The sequence below is a fragment of the Dermacentor silvarum genome, chromosome 2 (assembly GCF_013339745.2).
Source record: "Dermacentor silvarum isolate Dsil-2018 chromosome 2, BIME_Dsil_1.4, whole genome shotgun sequence".
NCBI classification, from domain to species: domain Eukaryota; kingdom Metazoa; phylum Arthropoda; class Arachnida; order Ixodida; family Ixodidae; genus Dermacentor; species Dermacentor silvarum.
The window spans coordinates 211,527,010-211,554,874 of record NC_051155.1 but is presented as its reverse complement, the minus strand read 5'-3'; the positions used below and the strand labels follow the sequence as shown (position 1 = coordinate 211,554,874).

The following is a 27,865-nucleotide window of genomic DNA, read 5'->3' as shown; positions in this document are numbered from 1 at the left end:
GGCTATATATCCCCGTTTGCTCTCTGATCCACACCGCTCTCTTCCTGTCTCTTAACGTTAGGCCTAACATTTTTCGTTCCATCGCTCTTTGTGCGGTCCTTAACTTGTTATCGAGCTTCTTTGTTAACCTCCAAGTTTCTTAGAGGATAACCCACACACACACACAGGTGTGCGTGTGTGCGTGTGTGTGTGTGTACGTGCGTGTACGCATATAATGTCTGTATGCACGTCAGACGCGAGAGGATGCGTACATAGCGTGCCCCTGCGTGCACCATATCGTGGCGCGCAACGGCGGTACGTATCCGGTGCAATGGCTGCGCAGGCCGTTGCGGTGTGTTTACAAGGGCGCCGTTGAATGTTCCAGGCTCGGAGCACCGTGTGCGCTTCGCCGTCCAGTTCAATAACACAGTTCGGTTTGCGCAAGCCTGTAGACGTGCTGCAGGTGGTCGCCATGGCGATGCTCGCGAATCGCTTTAGTGTCTCTCTGTTCGTTTTCCAACCCGGGAAATGTGCTCGCAAATATATATAGATACGCATTTATGAAATCACGATTGCAGTAGATCAGCTGCTATGTAGCCGGATCAGTGCCAGCTGCGGTCTATTTTTGGTTGCGAAATTTTATTTGTCAAAGCTCTTCTCGTATAAGCTCACGACGTAGAGCTTCACGGTCTTACTACTGCATGCGAAACATGTATAGTCCTCACATACTGTATAGTGCCTACGCCGTCACGACACTTCCCGTATTTTCGCATCACTGGCCGACATTTTCAATTTTGCATCAATATATTCACCTCCTTTCTGCTCTAGACTTCCTTCTGAAAGCTCAGCGGATCGTGTACCATGCTTTGGGTGCACGTAAAAGAGACCCAGGTCATCAAAATTGATCTGGAGCACTCCTCCACAACGTATACCTCATAGCCCTTATCTATCTATCTATCTATCTATCTATCTATCTATCTATCTATCTATCTATCTATCTATCTATCTATCTATCTATCTATCTATCTATCTATCTATCTATCTATCTATCTATCTATCTATCTATCTTATAGACAATAGTCGATTAACTGTCGGGGCGTATTCGATCTATATGACATTCCTAGACTTTTGGCATTATGAGGACTTGAAGTCCATAGATGACCTCTGTGAACTATACATTCTTTATATTCTGTAGAATAATACATATAAACTTTCAAGCGCGTGTGCGTGCGCTGATGAATTTTCATTCCACGTCAAACCACAAAATAAAAATAAAATAAAAAGAAAAGTCCCCATCATTTTCCTCGTCCATTCTCTCTCACCCAAAACTTCTTGTAGATCGACGAAACAAATTTTTGCGAGGGCGAATCGAGAGAGCGCGTCTCGACCGTCTGAGACTGCAGAGTTCCGCAGAACGCCTTCCTTTTGTGTGTGTGTGTGTGTGTGTGTGTGTGTGTGTGTGTGTGTGTGTGTGTGTGTGTGTGTGTGTGTGTGTTTGTGTGTGTGTGTGTGTGTGTGTGTGTGTGTGTGTGTGTGTGTGTGTGTGTGTGTGTGTGTGTGTGTGTGTGTGTGTGTGTGTGTGTGTGTGTGTGTGTGTGTGTGTGTGTGTGTGTGTGTGTGTGTGTGTGTGTGCGCTCTCTTTCTCTCACTGATTTTAACACGCTCCACGCTTTCCCGCCACCGAGAGTGCGAGAAGTGGTTGCGTGGAAAAAAAAAAACTGTAAAAAGAAAGACGACGCGCACCGTAGCGGACCCGAACGGTGTTTCCAACCGCCCTCGCCTTCCCATCTTCTTCCTCCTGCGCCGAGCAAGAAGGAACGGTGCATTGCGCGGCGACCAGCGACGAGTGCACGGCGCATCGGAGACTGGCCTCCATGCACGCGTGCTGCCTGAGAAGAGGCGCGGCGTCGCTGTCCGTTGCCACGCCGAGTGTCTGGTGCGGCCAGATTAACCTGGATTCCGGATTTCGAGCGTGCGGTGCAGCCGCTTCATCTTCGTCTGTTCTTCTTCTGCGCTCATCGGAATGCTGCTGGCCAACAAGAAGCCGCCGTGCTGCCCCTGACCGCAGAAATTGCAACTGTTTCGGCGGCGGTGTTCAGCGCACCATATATGTATACCGGCGTCTCAAACCCGGTTTCACTAACGTCCCAAAGACCCGCCACTGTGAATCATTAGAGAGTTTTAGATTTAGTTTTAGAAGCGGCTTGCTTACGTCCCCTACTCTAAAACTCTCTATTGGCTCTGGCATTCTGCTGCTAAGCGCGAGGAGGTCGTGAGTTCTGTTCTCGCCGCAGCGGCTGCGTGGTGACGGGAGCAGAATGCATGAACGCTCGCGTCTGTTGAAGAAATACAGAGTGGCCATAACGAATCTGGTCCACAGCCATGTCCATGTACGGTGCCTCTCATAGCCTGGATGTTACTTAGGACGTTATAGCCCCACACACAATGAAACTCCGTTTTAGCGCTGCCATTCTGGTCCTATAGAAACGCCACATTAGAACTGGGAGGATAAAGCCAACAGGAAATGTTAGCACCGGTGCTTAACCATTGATGCCTGGTGTCAGTAATCTTGGGAAATACTATTACGCAGAGCGCCGCCTTGGGAGATGCTGTAGTAGAGAACTGGCTGAAGATCCTGTTGTAGCTACCGGAAACAATGTTTTGCCATCGATGTCGCATTTCTGTATAGTGCTCAGAAATCCGTTTATAGGGGACGTCATGTTTTAAAGTTCCTGTCATGTGCGTACCATTGAAAGTCTGTCTTGGCCCCGACGCTCGTGGTGTCGTAGTACAAGCGAGGATCTGCTTTCTCCGGAGCTTTTCGACCACACGTACATGCATAACATCGCATTAAACGAAATGAGAAAAGAGACCTAAACGAAAAGAGACCTAGAATGTGTTAAATAATCTGGTCACTGCTGTCACATTCCTCGAGTTCGCAGCTGCTTAAAAAACACCTGCTACAACGCCTACCAACAGTTGGAAACAGAAAAAGAGAATGTACGCGGATGCGCGTTGTTTCATTTCATTGATTCATTCATTCAAGGCACATTTCTGCAGTTGCACTTTGTATGTGAAACCTCGTGCAAGAGCGCTGAACTTGAACCTGAGCAGTCCATATAGCCTCGATTACCATCTCTCTTTCAGCCTGCTCCTTTGTAATCACGTCAGCAGTTATAGTTACCTGTAAGTGAGCAAAACGTATGCAGCACCCATACATACCACTTATCCGGTACTTTATATAGTTCTACCTTATCGTGTTGTTTCCCTCGCTGCCCTTTAAGCTAGCACGCGCGCACCCACGTACGTCGCATGCTTTCAGAGCAGCACCCAGCCGTTATTCATTCGGGCATCTCCACTTCCCTGGGCTCTCGCTCTAACCCATGCTCTAGACCTCGACCTGCCGTGGTGTCACGCGCATGCACTTACTTATATACGCTCCTGTTTTTAGATCCTGCTTAGCTGCAGTATACTGTAGCTCTCGCTTGTGTTTTCAGAAAAGACTGTCCTCGTGTAACGGGAGGCCACGTGGGCCTGTTTTGAAAACACGTTATCCTGCGTCGTAACCTTGAGTGCCGGAAGCTCTTTCTCGGCGTTTCGTGGAAAGAAGGACTCGGCAGGCAATCAGGCTTCGGTTTGCCAAAACAGCAAGTCACTATACCAACGAGCAGGTAATGGGACAGAAATAGCAATCAAGTTGTTAGCCGCTGTTTTTTGTTGTATAGTTTTATAGTGAAGTATCATGTTGCGGCTGTAACTGACGGTCATTCGCTGCATAGTGACAGTGCGCTAACCTCTCTTGAGTCACGTCTCTTTTACCTCGATGTGTTCGGTGGTCAAAGATAGCACGTTGAAGCAGCGCTGAGGCTAATTCAATAGGCTCCTTTTGATACCATGTAGCGGTAGCTCGATTAGTACATATTTTGAATATATGCCCAAGATTGCCTTTTTGAAGCTCTCTCATTTAGTGCATTTGCGTCTGATGATTATTCTTTGTGTGGGCGTGAGTGCGTGCATGTCTGTGTGCGTGGGTGCGCGCGCCCGCGTGTGTGTGTGTGTGTGTGTGTGTGTGTGTGTGTGTGTGTGTGTGTGTGTGTGTGTGTGTGTGTGTGTGTGTGTGTGTGTGTGTGTGTGTGTGTGTGTGTGTGTGTGTGTGTGTGTGTGTGTGTGTGTGTGTGTGTGTGTGTGTGTGTGTGTGTGTGTGTGTGTGTGTGTGTGAAGATAAATTCTCTCCTCTCCGAGAAAGGCAGCCACTTCAGACAAGATAAAAATAGGCATGATACATGTCATTTTTTCACCAAGTGAAGGTTACGGTGGATCGCATCTTGTTAATCTACAGATAGGTCTGAGAACTACAGCTATCTCTCATCGTTCTTCTCTTTGGGAGTGTGCTATAAAAAGCAGCCAACACTTATGATATGTCTGACTCATCCGATACCTTGAAATATCACCCACTCCCTGTAGTCCTACAAAACCATAGTACTCAAACTGCTTTCATAACTCTTCGAGGGTTTTAATTTATGTTACGTGTTCTTTGAGAATACATTCAAAGAAAACGGCATTGGTCCATTGAGCTAGCGCGGGTGTTCATCGTCCGTGTTTCGACCACGCACTGGATGGTCACGTCCAAGCGCTTTGGCGCATGAAAGAAAATGCGCCAGTCAGCCAGCAGGTACCGCGCATGTGCTCCAGTATCAGATATCTATGGTGCCATGCGGAAGTGACGTCACTGGAGGTCTGCCGTCCAGCATCACGCGCCGCCTGGCGTCGTCGGCGAAAGGCTTCGTGGCCGGCACACCTTTAAGCGGCGGCGTTTCGCATCCGCGCTCGTGGCGTCGGCGGCAAGGGGCAAGCTAGGAGAGAGGAACGGCGGCGGAGTCGACGACCTCTCGTCGTCCCCGGCGAAGTTCCCCGCGTCTGACCCACTGGTCCAGATTTCTCCTTCGTGGGCGAGCATTGCCACAGGGAGAAAGAAGCCGTGGATCGGGCGGCCCCTTCTGATGCTTTCTTGTACCTGGCCGTTCGAGGAGCCAGACGCGCGCGCGCGCTGGCGCGGGCTTATCTTTCTTAGTTTGCGCGCCTCTCGTTAGGCTGCACCCCGAGCCAGTATCGGGACGCTCATCTGAACGGAGAGTGTGTAGAGGCCTGTAATCGAGCGCGTGTTGCACGGCCGTTACTGCCGCCTCCAGTGGCGGTGGTGCCACGGGCTTGCCCCCAAACTGCGTTCGACAACATGGCGGCGCCCTTGCTCGTTTCAGCTGGCCGCTCGCTGTTGACGACCACTCGTGTCGCTCTATGCAACCCGTCGACGACGATCGGTGCGGCGCATCTCGTGTGGGCTGTCAGCTTGTGACGGCCTCTCCACTGTGCCAGCCCGGTTTATCTGTCGGGTCGGGGAAGAACCCCGCAGCAAGCAAGGCTTTCGGTTCGTCTTGCAGAAAGAGAAGGCCAGACAGGTGCGCGCGATACGGCTCGGGTCAGAGACCCCCTGCGTGCGAAGCGAGAGAAGCAGCGCTCTATACGTGCCTGCGACTGGCTAGAGGGAGACCTGTCCGAGTCGACTGCAGCCGCGAACCACCCGAGACTTGGCTCTTGCTCCAGAGGAACGTATAATTGCGCACTCATGGGCGTTCTAAGACGCGCTCTCACGGGCTTTACTCTCACGCCGCTCATCAGTGCTCTCACATATCAGCGAAAGAAGGCATACACGCCGGGTATAATGTCTCGCGCGCAAGGAGTCCATTGCATGATGACAGCGAAGGGCGACTGGTAAGGTCACCTGCCAGGTCCTTGCCGCCGCGCGAAGCCCGTGCTTCCCTTCTGTACTGGGGATCCCGCTGTTACCCGAAACAAAAGGAAAACTCACGAACCGACGGAGTTCACGCCGTCGCCAGGACCGGCCTTGTGGTCTAGTTGAAGAACAACGTTAATAATGCAATATCTTTCGCTAGTTCCAAAATTCGTGCACGTTATGTCCGGTTGCTGGAGCTGATCGGATAAGGACGTGATGTTCCCACAGAATCGCAAACTTCTATACGCAGTAAACTCGCGTCGCTGCAGTGAGTAGATTCGTTACTATTTTTAGAGGCAGTTGCGTTCAAACTGTAAGACAACGTGAGTCAAGTAGTGACTGTTCACGGTTATATCTCGTTACAACGAAATTGCCTAATACGAAATATCGGTTTATTCGAACTACCTTGTGCGGTCCCATGACACCGTCTGTAATATCCATGAAGTGTATCTGTGGTCATTAAAGTGCCGTTCATATCAAATATTTTCGCCGTCACTTTCCCTTATTCGCCATGAGAAGAGACTGTATACCCGTATAAGGATCGGTACAAGTAGTCTATAGGCATTTCACGCCAGTGAAGATGAAGTGGTGTCTGCCACTTTCTAGCTGTGCCGGCGCTTGTGGGCGTCTCGAACCTCACATCCCTACAGTTCTACCAGCGAGTGCTCCTAACACCCCTCCGCAGACAGAGAGCTTCTTTTTTGTGAAAAGGTCGACAGACTGCGTGTATACAGGCTGCCTTGCCGCACTAGAGGTGGTTTCTAGTCTTTATAGCCTTTTTATATGCCAATAGTACATAGACATATCATTGGAGTCTATTGACAGCACGCAAACTTTACAGACAAGCGAATTTATGCGGGGCTATAGCTGCAGCACGGCCGAGGGTCGAGCGGTTATGCTAAATACACTTGCTCGTGGGAACGCATTACACGTGTCCGCCGATGCACGTGCGTATATCTCGATATGCTGATGGGTAGATAGCGCTGTCTCTTCCGCGTGAGCATACTCGCAACAGCGCGGGGCCGAATGTTTTTCGCTACGCACGCTCTTATTCGCGGCACTGCAACGTGACGTCCCGACGCATCGCAGCGGGGACGGTGATCCTGCGGAGAAGTAGAGAGAGAGAGAGAGAGAGAGCATGGCAGCGGCGTGTACGCATTGAGAATCCTGTTCCGAAGCGGGTCAGCGCAGAAGAAACGTGATGTGCCTCTCTGTGCATTGTTTAGAGCGCCCTCTGTCCAGCTTTGGTTGGCCGCCGGCGACAAAGAGAGCGCCGGCAGAGAGAAAAAGAAACGCTCCCGGCATTCGCATGCCATGCGAATGGGGGCCAGTGAGTATAGGCGTATACACGTATTTATGCGGTTCCGCGCGGGCAGGGGTCTCGAAGCTGTATATGCAGCCTGGTAGTGCGCGTTGTGCCACATACCGTGGAGTTACGTCTATGCATAGTCTCTTATATGCGAGACATCTTGGAGAAACATACAAGCGGTGGAAACGACGCCAAACCTCTCGCGTTGTGGCAGTTTGCCGTATAGCCCAACGACAGCCACCAGCCGGCAGCCCCCTTCCATACAACGGATAGAGCGGAGTGGAAGCCGCTGCGCGTTCGTTGACTCCTCGGATCGTTCCTCCGAGCACGTCACAGGCGTTCTCGCGCGCTAAGTTGATCGTGGAGTATCGGGGCCTCGTGCTACGGCGCAGCCACATTCGAACGGTTCGCTCTTTCTCCCTCGACATCGCGTCACATTATACGGAAAGCTTCCGCCGTTCTTGTGACATTTATATATGAACCGGCTGACGCAATTTCCAGCGAAAGTGAAAAAAAAAAAAAAAAAAAAGGACCAGCGGGACCTGCAGAAAGCCTTGTTCTTTCTTTCTTTTTTATATAGCAAGGTCGTGGGCGGACGTGAAGAATAAGCGCACCACTTTCTCTCGACGCCATAAGAGCGAGGGGAAACCTGGCGAGGTCGTGCACGCAGCGTGGTTGTGACCATGGCGGCGTCGCCGTTAATATACGGTCCCCGGGGTGTCCGCGCGCGCGCGCTTTCTCGAGTCTCACGAGCGGCCGCGATGAATGAAGCGACTCCCGGCAGGAAAGAATTCGGGCCGCCGCTTAGCAGAAAACTAATCCAGCAACGACCAAGCAGCGCGCGCGCGCCGCGATTAAACGCCGCCAACGCAGCGGCGGCACTCCGACAGCCGGTGCGGCCGACTTCCCGCGCTCTCGCGAGGCCCTGCCGCCCGCCGCTACGCGCACGCGGAAATTCCGCTACAAAAAACAACGTTGCACCAGTGGGAAACGAGTCGAGGTTGCGGAAATGTCGTCGTCGTCGTCTGCGTCGCAGATGTGTGCGTGTCTCTCGCAGGGACTGCCGCCTCTCTCTCTCAGGGACTCTCATCCTCCCTCCTCTCATCCACTTTTCCCCGTTCACTCGGCGTGCGTTAGTGCGCGTCGCTCTCCTTGCCGAACGCAGCACCACACGCGTCCGCCGCGCGCGCACGCACACAAGGAGAGCAGCGACGGCCGGCCGAAACGTCGTCACGAGGTGAAGGTTGGCTCCCAAGGCGTTGCGCCACCCATGCAGCGCGCGGCTGTGAAAGTGGTCTCCGCATTAACGCAAGGCCGCGAGAAGGCGCGCGGGATGTCTTTCGTGGCGCGCGCGTTTTTCATATCCTCGATGGCGTTTCCTGTGCGCTCACTTGCCGTGCGTGTATGCACTGCCACGCCGCGCGCGTGGCCGAGCGGTTTGGCGCGCCGTTTCGCTGCTCGCGGGGCGCCGCAGTGTCGGTGCGCGAGTGGCTGCGGGCGCGTTGTTTGCCGCCTGTGCATGCAAATTAATGAACGATATTGGGAGCAAGTCCTGCGAACTTGGAAATCACGTGACGTATCTTTGCTACGGCTGCGCCGAGTTTTTTCAAAATAGGGGATTTTAGAGAAAACAATTTTTGCAGGCCCAAGTTCACAGCGGTGCTGGGGACACCAGAAATTGTGCGAAAATCCCTAAAAGCAGCTTACACGTTTGAAATTCTCTCTTGCGTAAGCCATCGCACTGATAATGCCAATATATGACGTCATCGTATTAGCAGTCCAACCGCACATTTGGCTCCTCTTGTGCGCACGACAGTTGCTGGGACAGTTGCATGCTGGGTCGAAAGTAGTGCAATTCTTTCTTTGATAATCGACAATTAGCTATAGCTTCGCTCCGTTGTTGCCGCAAACTGTGACGTCAGAGGAAGCAGTTTTGGAAATTTGCTCTTATGTCGTTTTCAGGCATGTAAAACTTTTGATTTTGGTCAAGCCACCGTATATGTGCTGTTTCGGAGTCGTAACGTGGCAGCAGCGGCGCACCGACGGGGGGGTTCGGGGTTGTAACCCCCCCCCCCCCCCTGAGGCCGAGTTAACCCCCACTTTTATTCAACCCCTTTTCTTTCCTTGCGCCTTTGAGTACTGCAACTATAAATGTAAGACGCGCAATCGTCTGCACACTCACAAAAAGCGCATTTTTTTTGACAATTTCCCTTGAAGAAATCGAAATTAGTGCTGTTTAGATGGTATTCGCCAACTGTCAACCCCTCCCTGGCAGAGATCCTGGGTGCGCTACTGCGTGGCAGTACGTGTTTTCCTGGTACTTTACTTCGGTGTTACATTAAAGTGCACTGAGAAAAATGGGTGAACTTGTCTAAATTCATAGGTCACTCCAATCGGAACCATTTGTGTTTTCCTTGGCGCAATAAACATTGCTTGTCAACAGAAATGACGATACCGAAACATCATTTTTTTTTTAATTTCGCGCTCAGACCGCGACGTCGATTTTATCATGCGGACGATACAAATTTTCTTGTCTTTCCGCGTATTCGGGTCCTCACTTTGTTGTCTCCTGTCAAGCATGTGGCTCTTATGCTATGGGGCATACCCACTATGGGGCATACTGAGCCGGGGGAATCTCACAGAACTTGCCACGTTGACTTGTTCGTGTATAATCAAGTGTTGCGTAACAGTAACGTAACATCTTCCTTCCATCAGGAAACCGCAAAATATCCCGGGCCAAATGCGTCGCCGATATCTGTACGTCATGGGCAGCTGTTGCGTGAACTTCAAGGTGCCGTCGCCACTGGTCTTTCCTTTTTGCGTCTTGTCTCGCATATCGAGCTTTCGCTCGTAAAGATACTATAGCGTATAGTTTCAGTGTCGCGATAGTAATCCACCAATGTGGCCTATAACCTCATATGTCTCCTTAGCGACCGTTAGAGTTCTCGGTTTCGTTCTCACTGTTTCCTTTTCCTTTCTTTTTTTTTTTCGAAATCGTCCCTGATACGTAATCGCCGCTTCCGTTTACAAGGGGGCGGGAACGTGGCCGACTCCTCGCGACAGGCGCGCGCAAGCTCATGCATCCGTGTAGAATCGCTGGCTCGCACGGGAGGCTGCAGCACCGGTCGTACGTTATACGCTGTCACTTCGCCGCGCGGCGCGGCTTGGCGAGCAGCCGGCCAATCTCTCGTCGTCAGCGTGTGTGCAGTAGTACATAACGCGGGGGATAGACTGGCTGCGAGCCGTTTCTTTTATTTTTTTTTTTTTTTTCACTTCTTTTCCTCTGTGCTGCAAGCGACGTGCGCGGAAGTTCAGGGTCCCTGGCCTCGACGCGCCTTGTTTGATTGTCAGGGCCACGTACGGCAGGAACGTTGCCGGGCGGAGTTATTGGCGCGGTGTGCTATACCGTCCGCAGGCATCGGCGCTTGATGCAATCGTACATTCGGCACTTCGCATTCATGCGTTCGCACATGCGGAAGGCCGGCGCGCTTTCCGTTTACATTTCGCACTTCAATTGGACGTGCTTGGTGGAACACCGTGAGCATTCTCGCTGTGCTCAGTTGCGCGCCAGTGGAACGCGAACGATCATAAATGCGAGATATCAGTCAATATATTTCATACGAAGACACAATCCGTTTTGTCTAATGCAGAGAACGGTGCGTGTGTAGTGCAGTCGAAGTTCTACTCAAGCGCACCCTATAATCTATTCTACACCTCGAACGCCATCTTGCGATTTCACTGATCTGGTGTGAATTTAGCCGTTCGGTTTTTATTTGTCCGCGATACACGTGGGCCTTTTTTCTTAGGTGCAGTCTTTTATCCCTTGCAAAGGTGCGAATGTTAAAAGGTTACATCACTAGCTCGCTGACCGCGTCACGAGCAATAGTGGCTGGTCACTCCACGATCTGACTAAATTGTTGAAGTGAGACATAGCCTCCTATGCCATGAGTGAGCTTAAGGAACTCACCCGGTGCTGTTTCTCAGTGGATATATGGCATCCTAATAGTGAAGCACGATGCTGTGGATTCGATTCCTGGACCCGGAGGCCGCATTCCGATGGAGACGGAATGCAACATGTATCCGAGCAATCGAACTTAACCCGGAACCTTCTCTACGCGTCCCTCGTTGCCCTATAGGTCGTGCTTCCCGATGGTAAAATATATTAATTTGATTCAACTCGACAAATCTTTTCATCTTTATTTGTCTGGGCCCACCTGCATGCCTACAATTTTCGACGCTGTCCATGCAGGGGTGCTATACATTCCGAACACAGGCTATGCTGGACGCTGTAAAATTTCGCCATATTGTCAGCCCTGACTGGCTCAAAGCGCTGCTATCGGCTTCTGGCTCAAAGTGCCAACATGGCAGAATTCGACAACATGGCGGAATTTGAATGCTAAGAATGACACGACACGATGCTTACACGAGTCGCTGCAAGAGCCAAGTCCGCCTGTTTCTCATTCCTGCGGCGCATTCAAAGAACGCGAGATTGAAAAATAGTTTCGCGGTGACGTCATCGCGAGCCGTCGTTGCGCGCGACGTTCAAGCGCTGCGGGAGGTCATTTGGCTAACGCGCCGTTTACTCCTCCAGTATTAACTGAAAACACACGTAACCTGTCCCTTGGAGGAAGAGTAATTACGCGCTTAGGCCTCGTGATTAATGAAAGCGGTAACACTGTAGCCATGTGTACAGGACTGTATCCAATCAGATACGAAGGTCTTGAACACTATACTTTCTCTTTAATGAACGTCCGCTTGACGCCCTGTACCTGCCACCTCTTTCTTGCTCGAGAAAACACTCGAGGAGCGGTCGACCCTCTAGACTCCGCGTGCACATATATGCTAATCAGCTGTTCCCCCCCTCTGAGTATAGGATACGCGCAGGCACTCGAACACAGCGGCGTCGGAAGCTATAGAGAACAAGGCTCGACAAACGGACAGCGATAGCAAACGTCGAAAGATTAAGCAACTCTTGGAGAAAGTTGGCGTCGGTCCACCGCCAAGCCCACGGTGACTTCACGTGCGGTATCCTCCCTGGCTGACTCTCCGTGCTGTTGTATATGCCCTGGCAAGTTTGCACATGAGGCACTTGCAGCGTGTGTATCTTATATGCCGCCATATGCCCTGCAATAGGCGATGTGCGGAAATGCAAATGTAGTGCTTCGCGTGTGACTTTGACGCGCACGTCGTACGCGGCGTGATGCCAGAATGGCGCCAGCCTCGCTTGCTTGAAGCTTGGCTCGCTTCGGCCACTGGGAATAAACACGGTGTTAAGTACATTAACTGAAGCGGGAGGGGGAGGGGTAAAAAAACGTTGACTTCTACTTCGCCTCTCGACTCCTCTCTGAACGATCGAGAGGAAGAGAGAGAGAGGAGGGTTAGGAATTTGTGTTCGAATAAAGTCTAATTGCTTCTTATCAGAGTTCCTTCCCTCCTCCCTTTCCCCTTCTTCCCGTGCCAAGTGCCTGATTAAGAGGAAATTCCTCTTTGCATGGCACCTAATTTACGTGTTTGCGCGTGCGCGCCGTATATATATATACATATACGTATACTTGTTTGACAAGGGTACAATTAAACGAGCTATACTGTGCCAGCACTCGCATAGGGTATATTGCCAGTAAATATTTCTTTTTCTGGTGCCTTTCTCGAGCAAAAGCGACGAACGCTTACGCGAATGTTCTTCTTCGCAAGAGCCTGCAGACACCTGTAAAAGAAGACGACGGCGATGAGCAGCGATGCGAAGCGTACAGTTCTGCTATAGCTTATTTATTACCTCGTTAACTTTCTTACCTGTATAACTGCGGCATTATATCAGATCCCAACTCGGAAGGCTTACTATACACTCAAGAAACACGACGTCCCAACGAACGAATATGTAAAGAGTCGTTGAAGGTTTTAACGCGAGCTGAGTGTGTTCGACTCTTGTGGGTGAACAATTTAGCAGTTATTATTTTTCCTTTCACTTGGCGCAGGAAAAAGACCGGCATGCAGCCACATAGAGAGTTCTGCCATTTTCTCGGCGTCGTTAGTTTCGAAATACAACTGATCGCAGTATCATCCAGTTATAGCTGGATGATGAATAAGACCATATATGGTCACTATTCCGTGATTATAAGATTCCTTTTCCGCAAGCATTCACACGTGAAGGTCGCCAACAGTTGTGCCTGGCTTTGTGGAAGTTCATTCTGGCCGGGGGCTGTCGCGAGCGTTCTGTGCTCGCTTTCGACACTGGATGCCGCCACCGTATTGCTTATGATAGGGTTCTTACGATTTATAAGGTCAGCCATGAATTCAGGTTTCGTCTTTTGTATAATTCGATCGCGCATGCGCAGCAGTGGGCGTTTTTTGTAAATCGATTCGTCACGCTGACTGTCGTGTAAACGTTACGTATTGTTCCTTTGTTTCTCACACCATGATCCAGTGTCTGAGATTTTAGCGGTGTTCACTGTTATCCGAAATTTAAGACTGCGGACGCTGCCTGTGTTTTGCACGAAGTTGTAAAGCGCTTCCACAGGCTTATGCAAGTCTGTAAAATCGTGTCACCCATAGCGTTTTCTTTTTCTTATTTCTTCATTGTTATATTCGCACTTTCCTCTCCTTCTCAGCGGTTTCGGGGATGCTATAGGGGTAGTCGGGTTTTCGGTAGGTTATATTTTCTCAGTCTTTAATTCACTTAAGAAACAGCGCCTCGGTTGAAAAACCATAATAAATTATGGGCTTCAAAGTTCAAAAGCAACTCACTCGCCTTGAGCGACGCAGTGAGAGGGGGTGAGAAAGGGTGTGCTTTGTGTTTGTTGGCTCCGGATTAATTTAGACCACCTCAAGGTGCACCCAAAGTAGAGTGTACTATAGCTAAAGCGCATTTCACGAACGTCTTTTTTTTTTTTTTTCCATTCCGCCCTCCACCGGCATGCGGACGCGGCATTCGAACCCGCCTCCTTGGCCGAGCATGCCACGGATTCCGCACCACGCGCACGGAAGCGGAGAAGGGGGTAAACGGCGAGTGCTTCCTTGACATTTGCCCGAAGCGATTTCTCTAACATGCGCTGCATAAGTAGTCACGTGGTCAGTGGCTATGAATTCCATTTCTTTAATGCCTTGTTCTCATCTATATAGGCAAGCCGAGTTATACACATGCGGGACTATTCCGTCGACATTAGACATTCGTTTTCCGTTCGTTCACTTTGTGTTGACACGGGCAAAGATGTGAAAGTGAAACCGATGTTAAATATTCTGACGTAAGCTACGCGGCATGCCTCCTCGGTTTTATTCTACTTCTTCTTCTTCTCAAATACTTCGCGCATGAGCCAGCTGCTTTTTAAACATCACTTGGCGCGGCACTGCTCTACCATTTACAACATGCAAAGCCAGATGTTAAAATATGCACTTCGTTTTGTTGATCTTTCCTCCCTCTCTCTTCTCCCGACGCATGTCGGCGCGTTTCTTCGCGAAGTCTTCGTCGTGGCTAAAAAGATCAGCCCGGCTGGAGCTATTCAATAGCGTCGCGTTGACGTCTTTCTCTGCCGCACACAAAACGCAGAATAAAGCAGAACGAGCGAAAAAAACCATTCTTGTCATGTAAAGAAAAAAAAAACATAATAATAATAACAGAAGAAAATGAAAGAGAAATCGAAATACAACTGCAGCGGCAGAACGCGACAGCTGCTGTATGTTGTTTCCCCAGTTGCATGCAGCATTGTCTTGCATTTCCCCACAGGCTGCGCGTTTCCCCGAAAATTGCGTCGGCGGGAAGCGAATCGCGGAGACGAGACAGAGGAAGAAGGAATGCAGAAAAAAAAAAGAGTAAGGCAACGTCAGTTCGTGCTACGATGCACGAAGTTACAAGCCATGAGCACGTGTCATGCATGGAAAGGATGTAGAAACGAATAAAAATGTGAAACTTGAACATGCGACTCCCAGGCGCGTACATGCGCGCGCGTTGTGCGTGTGTATGTATGTATCTACGTACCTGTGTGTGTGTGTGTGTGTGTGTGTGTGTGTGTGTGTGTGTGTGGTGTGTGTGTGTGTGTGTGTGTGTGTGTGTGGTGTGTGTGTGTGTGTGTGTGGTGTGGTGTGTGTGTGTGTGTGTGTGGGTGTGGTGTGGTGTGTGTGTGTGTGTGTGTGTGTGTGTGTGTGTGTGTGTGTGTGTGTGTGTGTGTGTGTGTGTGTGTGTGTGTGTGTGTGTGTGTGTGTGTGTGTGTGTGTGTGTGTGTGTGTGTGTGTGTGTGTGTGTGTGTGTGTGTGTGTGTGTGTGTGTGTGTGTGTGTGTGTGTGTGTGTGTGTGTGTGTGTGTGTGTGTGTGTGTGTGTGTGTGTGTGTGTGTGTGTGTGTGTGTGTGTGTGTGTGTGTGTGTGTGTGTGTGTGTGTGTGTGTGTGTGTGTGTGTGTGTGTGTGTGTGTGTGTGTGTGTGTGTGTGTGTGTGTGTGTGTGTGTGTGTGTGTGTGTGTGTGTGTGTGTGTGTGTGTGTGTGTGTGTGTGTGTGTGTGTGTGTGTGTGTGTGTGTGTGTGACGGACGGATGGATGGATGGATGGATGGTATGGATGGATGGATGGATTTGTGTGTGTGTGCGCGCGCGTGCGTGTCCTTTCTGCGCAGGCGAGGCGTTTGTGTGCTGATTGCGAATCAGGTGAAAATCAAAACGCGTCAAAGGGATTTTAATATCCGCGATGAGATACCAGATAAAGACGCCGTGAGCGACAAAAGCAATAAGACGAGTGCTCGGAGAAGGAGATGCGGCGAACGTGGCGTGATTGCCAGTATACTGCGAAATAATTATTGCAGGTTAAATACGACTATATATGCCTGCATAATTACATGCGCGCACGCAGTGAATTTCGTGCATTCATTTCGGCCAAGTTTCTAACGTTATCTTGTTTTCACACAGTCCGTGTTTCTGTTCGCTGCTCGTTCGCTATGTATGTACTGTGGTCTCACCGCTACGGTTCTCAGAGCAACGCCTGCGGCTTCGCGTTCCACCTTCCTTCGCTCTTCATTCTGTCGCAGAATTCACAGTGTTACGCCCAGATGGCCAGAGCATCCTTTTTTTTCTTTTTCTTTTCTTTTCTTTTTTTTACTGAGGAGATTACATCGTTTACGCTTTCTGAAGTTCCCCTTATTCTCTCCCCTTCTTCTTTTACCGCGCGCTGATTTCCGGTGCGCACAGATGTCCGCCGCACTGCGCCGTCGGAATGTTAATTTTTCCGTTCGCCTCGAATGCGGGAGCTTTTCGTGCGCCCGAATAATCGGCGAGTGCCCGCGCCGACACGTGTATACACAAACCTCAAATCGTGCGATCAAAGCGAGAACGCGGTGTTGGCATAACACTTGGGAGCTATATAGGAAGCTGCTCTGAATGAACGCAACCCCGCCGCCTACGTATGCTGAAGAGTCACTGACAAGAGTCAGTGACTCTGAAGTTAAGAAAGCGATCTACAGAACCCAATCCCGTTATCGCCAACGCTGCAGGTGCATTGTTCGAAGCCCCCGAGTCCTGGACACGTCACGCACTTCACGGCGTGCGGTGACACGTTATAAGAACGCAGACCGCGGCGTACCCGTTAGTATATACATAGGGCCCAATTACACCGCGGCATGCGCTTTAAAAAGCAGTGAACCGCACACAAAAGGTCCAGTATAACTTACCTCATACCGCCTTTTCTTCCCCGTTCCCCTTGAGTATATAGCATGGCTAGGGCACACTGGCCCAGGCCAACCACTCTGTCTTCTGTCGAAAAAACATTTCCCCCTCTCTCTCTCACTTCAAGAGATCATCATCATTAGCCTATATTTATGTCTACTACAGGATGAAGGCCTCTCCCTGCGATCTCCAATTACCCATGTCTTGCGCTAGCTGATTCCCACTTGCGCCTGCAAATTTCCTAACTTCATCACCCCACCTTATAGTTTTCAGCCGTCCTCGACTGCGCTTCCCTTCTCTTGGCACTCATTCTGTAACTCTTAATGGTTACAGGAGCATGCTGTTATGCAAACATTAAGATGACCCAGATATATAACCTGTGGCTGCATTTTCTCATCCAAGCGCGCATGCGGTCGCTAATGGGACATCACAATGCAGGAACGGACATAAGCCAATGAGACATGGTTCAAGAATCCGCCGGGGCTCAATAGATCGTTTAATAATAGAGGGATTGTTTTCTTTATAATCGACGCGGCGGTGGAGCTTCGGTTTCTGAAATAACCCAATCCAGTGGCATGCGGCGCCTCAAGCTGAAACCACATGAAGAGGCGCGTTTCGAAGTGCGCGCGAAATTGATTCATTGCGACGGAGAATGGGCGAAAGATCAGGGTGGAGCTAGGGAAATCCGTCGGGGAGAACAGTAAAAAGAAGGATGTCGAGGGTGCAAAGGGAATACGGCGAGGCGGAAAAAGGAATGATGGAAGGAGTGAACGATATGGAGGAAGCCGGGAGCGTTTTCGAGGGAGTGCATGCTCGTGAACGCGGCGTTCCCTTCCGCCATGTGCACTCCCCCTTATATATAGTATCTGCCGTAGAGAGAACAAAACAACGTTTCGTGGCGGCACAAAAAGAATGAAAAAAAAAAAAAAGAGGACGCCCAGGTACAATGGATTAAGTCCTCTTTAGAAATGAAGATAAGCGAAACAAAACGAGAGATTGATGCTGCGAAGGGAAGGTCGATGTGCACGCAGACAGGTGCGCACAGACTGCAGCAGGTGAGCGCGGCTCTGCCTGGTTATGCAGCGTAACGGAACTTATAAATATAGGGAGGCCGTATGCCCTTAACGGCGGTTAACTGTGTACGACGCTCTGTGCCAGCTATAAATTTCCTGCTCAACAAAAAGGCCGCGTGTACACGGTATATTTGATGCATTATGAAAACAGCCCGGTGCGTCAGTCGACAGCGCTCATCACGTGTATATACAGTCCTTCTTAAAAGTACTTGTGCCATTTCGCGCGATTCCGTGTGGTGGCGCTAGAGGCGCAACGCCACACCCCAGCTTCGTACCACGGGTATACTGCCATTCTATGGCGCGGCGTCTTATATAGTATAGCACTGTTCGTGGGCCGATTAGCATCCAGAGGAAGTATAAGAACACGCACCACGCGACCAATGGCTATAGTGCTTGCGGGAAAGAAAACGGTTGGATGCAACCGGAATCACGTATACAGCTACCAGGCTGCAAAATTTGCCAGTTGGCGTCCGTCGGCTGTGGCCGAGGTTTAATACGTGTATGCATATAGGTATGCACTCGTGTATACATGTGCTGCTAGCGAACAGGAGGCCTCTCTCTCGGATTGGCCCCTTCGGGTGGGTCATCGCACCGCGGTCGTTATCTAACTCGGTCCAGATGTGCTTCCGGTGGGAAAGACGAGCATTTCCGGCGGTGTCGCTGCAGGAGCGCCCGAGTCTACTCTCGTCTCTCAAGAGTCTCGCCCGCAGGTCGGGACCCGGCCGCGCCACCTTAATTTTGTCTTCTTCTTTTTTTTTTCGCCCCGCGGCAACGCGCTCCTGTATCTGTTGCTGCTGTGCTGCATGTCGACGCCCGACCCGGCTCAACTTGGGAACTGCGCGAATAACTGCTTCCTCTCTGCGGCCCCGGTCCCCAACAAGCCGCGGCTTCTTCCGCGGCTGTTTCCTTCGCTGCACCTCCCCCCCCTTCGCCCTTCTTTAAAACTCATGAAGTTGTCATGTTGCTCGATGCTTCCGCGAGGAAATACGCCAGGGCACGGCTTCACACAACGCGCAACACGCCAGTGCAGTGTTTGCCGTTTAGAGCACTGAATGTGGTATATACGTATGTTATACGTTCAATACCTGCAGGGTTGTCGGCTCTTATTATATAGGAGAAAGTGTGACTGAAATAGGCAGTTTATAGGCTTTAGAAAGCAGCGTCCAGACCAGGGGCGTAGCCAGAAATTTTTTTCGGGGGGGGTTCGTCGGCCCGACCGGGGGGGGGGGGGGGGGGGGGGAGGGGCAAGCGTCTGCTTTCCTCTACGTGACGTGATCGATAATAAATATCGGTAGTTTAAGCACCCTCTATGTATGTATATCACAGACATGGGACCCCCCCTCCCCCCTCGCGTGTGTGTGTGCTAGAGCACTGCACGGACTCGTGCTTACCCGAAAGCCCGGGCCCGTGGGCCGGGCCGGGCCGGGTAGAACTGTTTTTTCCCGGGCTCGGGCTGGGCTCGGGCACGGCGTGTGCTTTTTGACCCGGGCCCGGGCCGGGCTCGGGCTTTCTGGTGGTGTGCATGTAACGTGCAGTGAGTTATTCTCGGGCGACTCAACTCTGAAAAACATTATTTTTCGGTCTCGGGCCGGGTTCGGGCCGGTTTAGAGTCGGGCTCGGGCCGGGCTCGGGCCTAAGGTAAAGGGGTGGTGGGCCGGGCCGGCCGGGTAACGTAGATTATTTCCGGGCCCGGGCCGGGCCCGGGTCTCGCCATAAAAGTTTTGATCGGGCTCGGGCGGGCCACCCAACGTAATAACGGGCCCGGGCCGGGCCCGGGCTGAAAAAATCGGCCCGTGCAGTGCTCTAGTGTGTGCTTGTGAAGAAATTAAGTAAAAAGTAATGTAAGCTCAGTAAAATACAGTAAGTACGACAGGTACAGTGGGCGTTTGGAGCAACCGTCTCTCATCGCGCCACTGAATGGACCAGTCTTCGAAAACGCATCATTGAGACGACCCGCCCGATCGGAGAAGACATCATTAATTGTTAATCTCCGTTAAGCGTAGATGGCGTCGTCCTCGTCGGGGCGAAGTGCGTTTCACAAGTCAAGGACGGCTATACACGTGAAAATGCACGTGTGACCATGCAGGCTATATACCTACTCCCATAGCAATAGCTTGTTCGCTGCGTCTTTGCTAGAAAACTTAAATACGCACAAAAACGAGTAATGCTTTTTTTTACGAAGCTTTCGTCGCCTTGCATTTCCTGCGGCAAGTGCATGGGCCGCTGTGTCTTCCGCTGTGTGCGAGCGTGCAGCCGTCATTTGCCTTTACGTCAACAGATTCAGAATTGTACAGAATATTTCACCGCACTGCATAGTTATGGCATGTGTACGCATTTTAAGTAGTGCGTGCGAGTCATTTCTGCTTCACTTAGGCCGGTGCAAACAGGAAGCGGCCTTGTACCTCACAGAATCTCGACTGATTGGTGTACTAGTGATGCAGGAATGAACTCCGGTCTTGTTCAGTGCATAGTGCACATAATCAATTTCTCAGGACGCGTGAACTCCGACGAGAACTGTCAGCGCCTGCAACAAGAGTTTACTTACGCTGTACTGCGCACATGTAATCCATGCTTGTCGGCTGTCTGTTTCGTGCATTCTGTTGCGAGTCGGTGGAATTTCACTGCTGGCATCAACCCTTTGGTGTGTACATTGCTGGTTTGGGATTCCACAACACAACAGCAACTATCAGCCTTTCGTAATTGCTGGTTTGGGATTCAGCAACACAACAGTAACTACCAGCCTTCCGTAGGGGCGCAATCGCAAACGAGAGACGTTTTGCGCTGCAGACTATGGCTACGTTCACACTTGGGAAGCGGCAAGCGGGTGGAGAGGTCAAAGCGGCCGGAAAGGCCAAAGCGGCCGGAAAATCTTTTCCGCGCATGTCCAAGTTCACATTTGTTTTGCTACCACCGCGGCCGCCGCTGCCGCTTTCGTCCACATCCATCTAGTCTGCGTACGTTTGTCGGCGTGGTGGCGCTCATTATCGCATTATTTCGAGCGGTATGTTCATTCACTGACCCACCCGTCATCAAAAGTGATCATCTTGCGCAATTTCGCGTGTCATCTGCGACCTTCGGTAAATTCCTCGTTGGCGTTCTGTAATTCTCCTCACACGGGCGCGGTAGCGCTGTGTCACAGGTTGCTGCCTAGGCGTGATTATATTTCTTTAATAGCTTTTATTTACAAGTTGTAATAACATTTCATCATTTCGTATTATTTTCGGCGCCTCCAGGACACGAAAGTGGCAACGGGAACACCAAAGCTAAAACCCGGGCTGGCCCTTTGTGTTGAGGCTCGCCGAAGCCTGCGCGTCCTACGTGAGACCTACGCTCCCAATCTATCGTCGCGACGAGAAAAGCACCCCGCGACTTCTGCAACATACCGTGCACGTGCGAGGAGAATTATGGAGCGCAAACGAGGAATCTGCCTAACTATTGTCTGTCATGGAAGTGGAAGAAGAAATGGCTTTTATACTTCTACCTACTTGTTTTCTAGAAATGGACAATGAATAAACGGAAGACAAGAAAACCTCGGAAACGGCGGTGGTGGGTTCGCCTGGCTTTGCAAAAGCGCGAGAAGTTGGGTCACGCGACTTCGTTGGCTTCGTTGCCGCGCCTCCGGTCGCGCGACGTTGAATACTATCGCGAGTATTGCTGACTTTAGTACTTCTCTTGTCGTAGAGCAAGGGGTGGTTCTTGATCGCGTCGATCAGCATTGCAGCCTACACTTTTGGTGCCATGTTCAATGTTACGACCGGAAGTTTACATGCTAGTGTAGCTTCCGGTCGAGCAGAACGACTTTCCGCCACGTTTCCGCTTCGCCATGGCGAAAAAATCGGTCCGAGACCAATTTGGTTCGCCGCCTGTTTTTCTGCCTGTTTTGCCGCCTAGGCGGGCGGACTTTTGCAAGATTTTGCCGCTTCCGCCAGCTTCGAGACCAAGTTCCTACGCGAACGCGGCCTAACCGGCACCTGAAGGGAAGCGGCGGAAATGTATACCGGAAATTTCGACCACCTGGGGACTTTAACGTGCACCTAAATCTAAGCAAACGGGCCTCGAGCATTTTCGCCTTCATCTAAAATGCGGCTGCCGCATTTGTTGCTTCATTTGTTGCGCATTTGTTGTTTCAGAATGCGGCCGCCACATTCGCGCCCAAAACCTCACAGAGTGTCAAGGCCTTGACAAACACCGTGACAGTTTTTTTCCATATGCAGACATGATTCGCTGTAAATTACCAACCCAAACCGAAGCGCCCAGGAATGAAAGTGTGAAAGTAGCACCGGTTTCTTGAAATATGTCAGCGCGAAGCGACGAGAGCAAAGGGTGGGTTAGTGGGGGGGGGGGGGGGGGGCAAAAAATTTCGGGGGGGGGGGGTTTGAACCCCCCCAACCCCCCCCCCCCTTGGCTACGCCACTGGTCCAGACTTCCCAACTATATACTAACCATGACTGACTCTCGTATATTTAACGGTTACGATGTCTGATACCATGCAACGATACAAAGACAAACCACAAGAATGATAAGAAGACGTGATGGCATCCTTGTTCCGCTAGTGAAGCTAGGAACAATGGCAACATAGCACATCGAGCAACGTCTCAATTCTTTTCCCATCTCGCGTGTGGAGCAAATGATGTATCCGAATAATTTATAAGAGGAGCAAAACGACGGCCAGGCGTTTCTTTGTTGAGTTTCGCGCTCGTGGCGTCTATATGTGACGTCAGCGTGACGACAAGAAGTTCGTGGCATTCTCGCGTACGCGATCACCTTTCGTTCACTGCCCGGACGCGCTTCATTCCCTTTCTTCCACTTACGTGTTTTGTTGAAAAGCGATTCGGCGAGACGTCTGTATGTAATGTCACGGGAGCTGGTGCGCGAATTTCGCTGCGGGGTCGCCACTGGTCCTTCGCTTTCGCGTCATTTTCTGGCGTGCCTACGCTCCTCTGCAGGGGCTTATAGCGGCCTATTCACTCTTTCGCGCAACGTAGAAAATGAGCTCGACATATTTTTTCTATAGTAACCATAACGACCTTGTCATAACCATATAAAGCCCTGCTTATTTCATGTGTTGCGCTACATGCTAATCTCGCAACACGCCTGATATTTTACATCGGTGAAAAATGAATTTAATGGTATGTATTAAGGCTTTATGTTTACATTTCCTCGATGCCGTCCAGCGGAATCGCTTTGAACAAAGGGCCTTTAGGTACTTTTTAAGCTTTCGCGACGGGCTAATCTCGTCACCAAGAAGGGGACGCTTGTATACATAGACTTCCCTGATCTCTTCCGACCCTCATAGAATTACTGGATGCGTCAGTTCCCCGTCTTGTGTATGAGGTGTGCATTTCAAGCTTGCACCGTATACCTCATTAAGAAATTTTAGGTGCTGCGCGCTCAAAAAGTTAGAGGGCGCATACGGCCGGACGTGCAAAACAACGCTAACATGGGCGTGGAGCTTTGATTACCCAAGGACGCTTGATTGCGCTAGTGGTAAAACTCACTGCTTTAGGTAAATTAAGTAGCACAAGACGACAGGTCAAAGATAGAAAAGGCGCACGCACGCACGCACGCACGCACGCACGCACGCACGCACGCACGCACGCACGCACGCACGCACGCACGCACGCACGCACGCGCGCACGCGCGCGCGCACACACACACACACACACACACACACACACACACACGTGAGATCGGAGGGCCAAATCCTTTGTCTTCTATTATCAGTAAACTTTTATTCACTATAGCGCACAGACCCCCTTGTTCCTCTTGCATACATAGTTTGCCCGAAATTAAGTACAGCTACTGGCCCAGATGTGCCGGCCTTGTCAATTGCCCGAACCGATATGCCCTGTATAAAGCCACAACTGGTCGAGACATTAGGGATCGTGACCGTGAACGTTCGCTATATTACGGTCTGTTATTTACGAAGTGGCGGAGCCAAAGTTCTATATTATTTCCCTTTTTTACTGGCAAGAAAAAAAAAAATCCAATGTGCTCTTATTCACTCACCCATGCGGCCGCTTTGAGCATCGCTTATATGCCATTTCTCTGGAAACTCGCGCGCGGCGTCGATAAAAATCGACGGGCGATAAATGCAAAAAAAGGGAGGCGACGCCGAGGAGAGAATGCGAGCCGCACTATATATTATACGACGGCATATACGCTCGCAGAAACAATTTATTTGAGACGCGTGTACACAGTCCAACTGGAGCGCCGTATATACATGTACGTTATGGCTGAGCCATTATCAGCAGCCCACGCACACATATACAGTATATACTACAGATATATGCCTGAGCGAGTTTGATTGATCGCGTCGCATTCGGCAGAAGAGGGCTCTTCGTGTACAATTATACTAGAGAGGCTCAATGCCAGTGCAGTTTATATTGTGCAGTGCTCACTCACAGACGAGTAGTACAGAAATTACAGATCGGCTCGCGTTTGCAATGCCACGCACGGGGAAGTATACATTGAATCGCTAAACAGCGTTCGGGAAAATTTTTTATTCGTCCGTTGGTAAATACGACGGCGTGGGCGCGAGCATGTCTGCGCGCATGCGTGTTTGTGCGCGTATGACGATCGTGCCTTGCGGCAGTGAACGACGTATATAAGATTTTTGCTATTGCTGCGCGCAGCAGGCGGTCACATATCCATAGCACTCCCCGTGTATGATGAGTATGTTGCAACACGCGGCTGCGTTAGCGTTTCTCTCGGCGGGTGAGGAGGAGGCGCGCTTGAGCAATCCAAACTATACCGAGGGAGGTATATGCCGCCGCGGTACGGAAAAGAAACGCGCCTCGCGCTATTTGATTTCGCGCCCTTCCTGAATAAAATTAACCCCCCCCCCCCCCCCCCCCCCGGTTTCTCTTTCTACTCTCGTGACGCACGTACGAGCTTCTGCTTTGTGCGTGTCATTTTCGCCGCTCTGAAAAAAAAAATTATTTCATTAATATATAGCCGCGCCGTTATGCGCCTTCGCCTGGCGAAGGTCTCCCGTGGCGACGAGCAGCGTTGCCGGCTCATTTGCTTCGTCCTGCCGTCGCGTATTGCTGTGTATGCATTGATAACCTTTTTGCGTTGCCACCTGAATCGTCTTCGAAAGTGGCATTATAAATTCCGAACAGCTCCGTTACACGTCGAAGCAGACTGGTGGGGGAAAGGGCAGGAGCGGCAGTGCGTGGCGTGTGATTGATGCGTCGCTTGTAAAGGAGGTCCGGTTGCGAGCTTTGCGGGACGTGTCCGTAAAGTGGAGAGGAGGCGAGCCGGTGTGAAAGCGCTTGATTCTCGCTGGATGCGCGTGCCTTTTATTTACCGTATAGTAGGAATCTATCATACGCACTCGTGCTACAGGGCGCAGGTGTGAGTGTATGAAGGCTCCCTAATTTATCGGCCCAATGCAAGCGCAGTCTGGAGAGATGAAACGATGGCGTGCGATAATTCGCGCTGTACCACGTAGTTCGCACTGTCACTTACCTCCTGCACACGCACACACACTACACACACGGAGCTTGTTCGCGGAACAATGCACGATAGCTGCAAAAGTCTTCACTCAAACCCTCATTCTGAAACGTTTTCGGAGACGAAGCGATATATGCGGCTCTCTTTTGAGCTGAAGGAGTAAGCGCCCTATCTATCTATCTATCTATCTATCTATCTATCTATCTATCTATCTATCTATCTATCTATCTATCTATCTATCTATCTATCTATCTATCTATCTATCTATCTATCTATCTAAGAGAACCGATACCGCGCCGTGGTTAGAGAACGGCCAACTAGCTGTTTACAGAACAGCAGGTCAACCGCGAAGAAGAGTTACTTCAGATGTAACACACAACGTGCGTTTGTTGTAGGGCTGTAGCAAAAAAAAAAAAAAATAGTTCGAATACGTGTAAACTCGTTCATAGTATAAAAAATATGGAAGAAAAAAAAAACGGTGTACGCAGCATAAGTGGAAGAAGTTGCCTCATATGCCTTGCTCCTGGTTTTGAGCTCTCTTTCTGTTTCCATCACAATACCATAGCTAAGGAGGAAATTATATTTTAAGATTCGATCCTTATTTTGCTCTCTAACGTGTTGTGAGGCTGCCTGCAATCCGATTAAGAAATATATGCCCATAACCACGCGGATATAATTTTTACGCCTGCTGCTGTTCTCCCGTCTCGTACAGCTGATGAGAGATCGCGCGTAGGCTCCCTGCTGTATCGCAGAGAAGTGTGCGTTGTGCGTACGAGCGGGGGACGGTGGTGGCGAAAGCGCGCGGCGCCCGTCGGTCTGCCGCGAACGCCAAGGTCAGGGCTGGCATCCTCGCCGATCGGAGACCGCGCGCTGTTCCATTCCGCTGGCTGACTCTGGTGCGCCGCTTCCTCCCGGCAGCAGCAGTAGCAGCAGCAGCGGAGGAAGCACGCGTCCACCCAGACGATAACCAGGCGATGCGGTATCTAATGGCGCCGATAAGCGAGCCGCGGAGACGACCGATGCGCGGCCAATTGGAGGCTCCCCTCACCCTCTTTCTCCACCTCATCATCATCGGGCGTGGAGAGATATACGCACCTCTACCGCTTCTGCGCGGATGTTGCCAAGTCAGCTTGCCAAGTCTCTAGCCTTGTCACCGTCGTCCCTTCCTCGCAGTCTCCGAAGCCGAGAGACGGGTCGCTGTGCATTCCACTGACCGCATGGATTGTCGATATGCACTGGGGGACCGCGAGAACGTATATTTACTCGATTACACAAATCACTTCAGCAGAAGCGTCCAACCATAGCCTATAGTCCAACACATCTTGTATATATCTTATATTGCACGAAGCACTCGAATTCGAGGGCTCGTACATCGTGATACTTCGCTAGCTGTAGAAGAGCACGCTGGTGATCGTAGCATATGCTGTAGTTGCTATGTCACTTTTCGTTGCGTACAAACATAACAGGGCAGATAAAGTACAATGACCGGCCTTTAGAGGAAACGAATACGAATACCTATTTCGCGCTTTTCATCTATTTGCTTCTCACGGGCCACACGCAAGCAATGCGTCTTGGTTTCGGTTTCAACAGCGCCTCCGAACTCCTTCCGCGCGGCGATTCCGCCGCGTTTAGCCGGCGAGCGTCTTTCCAGCTCGCGCTGCTGGCAACACGACTCTCGAAGAACATGGCGCCCGTCAGCAGGTCGCGTTGCGCTCGCGAGGCAGCACAGCTGTTTTCTCGTCTTTTACCGCGGACTTGAATGGATACCTGTCGACAGCGATCTACCTTTTGAAGACTTCTTGTCTTCGGTTCGTACCAGTGACCCGTGAGTGTCCTTCGAAAGTGTTTCTCTAAGCTGCAGTCTTGCGATTTGCCGAATGCTACTGATAAATCTCGGAACTTCACGCCCGCGATAAAACGGAACCAAGATGGAATTCTTCCGCTACGTCATTTTTCATCGAGATCGCTGTTTTTAGTGACCGAGTCGCGGCTCAGGGGAGCGCGAGGACATTCCGTAGAAACGTTACGGTCTCGCGTTCGTGTCCCGTAGAGATCCTGAAAGACATGGCGGGTGTCTCCTGATAGGCGCGCGCGGTGTCGAAAGGCGCGACGAGATGTTGTGACAACACCCCACTGTTGCCGCAATAAAGATACGCGGGAGTCTTATCTCCCCTTTCGTTTTCTTTATTCTTTATACGGCTGCCGAGTGTGTCCCCTTCCCATACGCGCCCCTCTCAACGCCCCTTCCCCCCATGCGCCGACGTGTTTGCGCCGTCGTGCAACAACAAGCGATCAGTGTACGGGTAGCTTGGCGGATCGCATCGTACGTATGCCTCGTATGCTCGTCGGCAGATTCCCCCCGCGGCGGCCAAGACGGAACGAACGTGCGTGGCCCGATCTAGCGAGCGTGCGTGCGCGCTCCGTTTCACCGCGACGCTGGATGCTTCCCCAAGGAAAGGGTTGGTGGTGGTGTCTCTCTGAATTCGGGCCAGAACGGGGTTGCGGTGCGCGTCAGACGCGCACGACTTGCACTGAGCCGGCCGTCGCACTCGGCGATGAATCGATGACGACCCAGAAGTTTGCCACAGCGGGCCCGTCTCGCGATCAAGCTTTTGTG

At 51.0% G+C, this 27,865-nt stretch overlaps 1 protein-coding gene across 7 annotated transcripts in view; it reads left to right on the top strand.

Moving 5' to 3' along the window:
- Positions 1-27,865, top strand: part of LOC119442559 (myocyte-specific enhancer factor 2) — a 280,845-nt gene that overhangs the window by 228,517 nt on the left and 24,463 nt on the right. Inside the window, exon 1 of one of the 7 annotated variants that reach the window (XM_037707476.2) lies at positions 26,883-27,073. The exons of 5 other annotated variants lie outside the window; for them this stretch is intronic. The gene's annotated coding sequence lies outside the window, so the exon portion shown is untranslated. Of the gene's footprint in view, positions 1-26,882; positions 27,074-27,572; positions 27,708-27,865 lie in introns of those variants that run through there. One more of the 7 variants, XM_037707477.2, reaches the window with a different exon arrangement.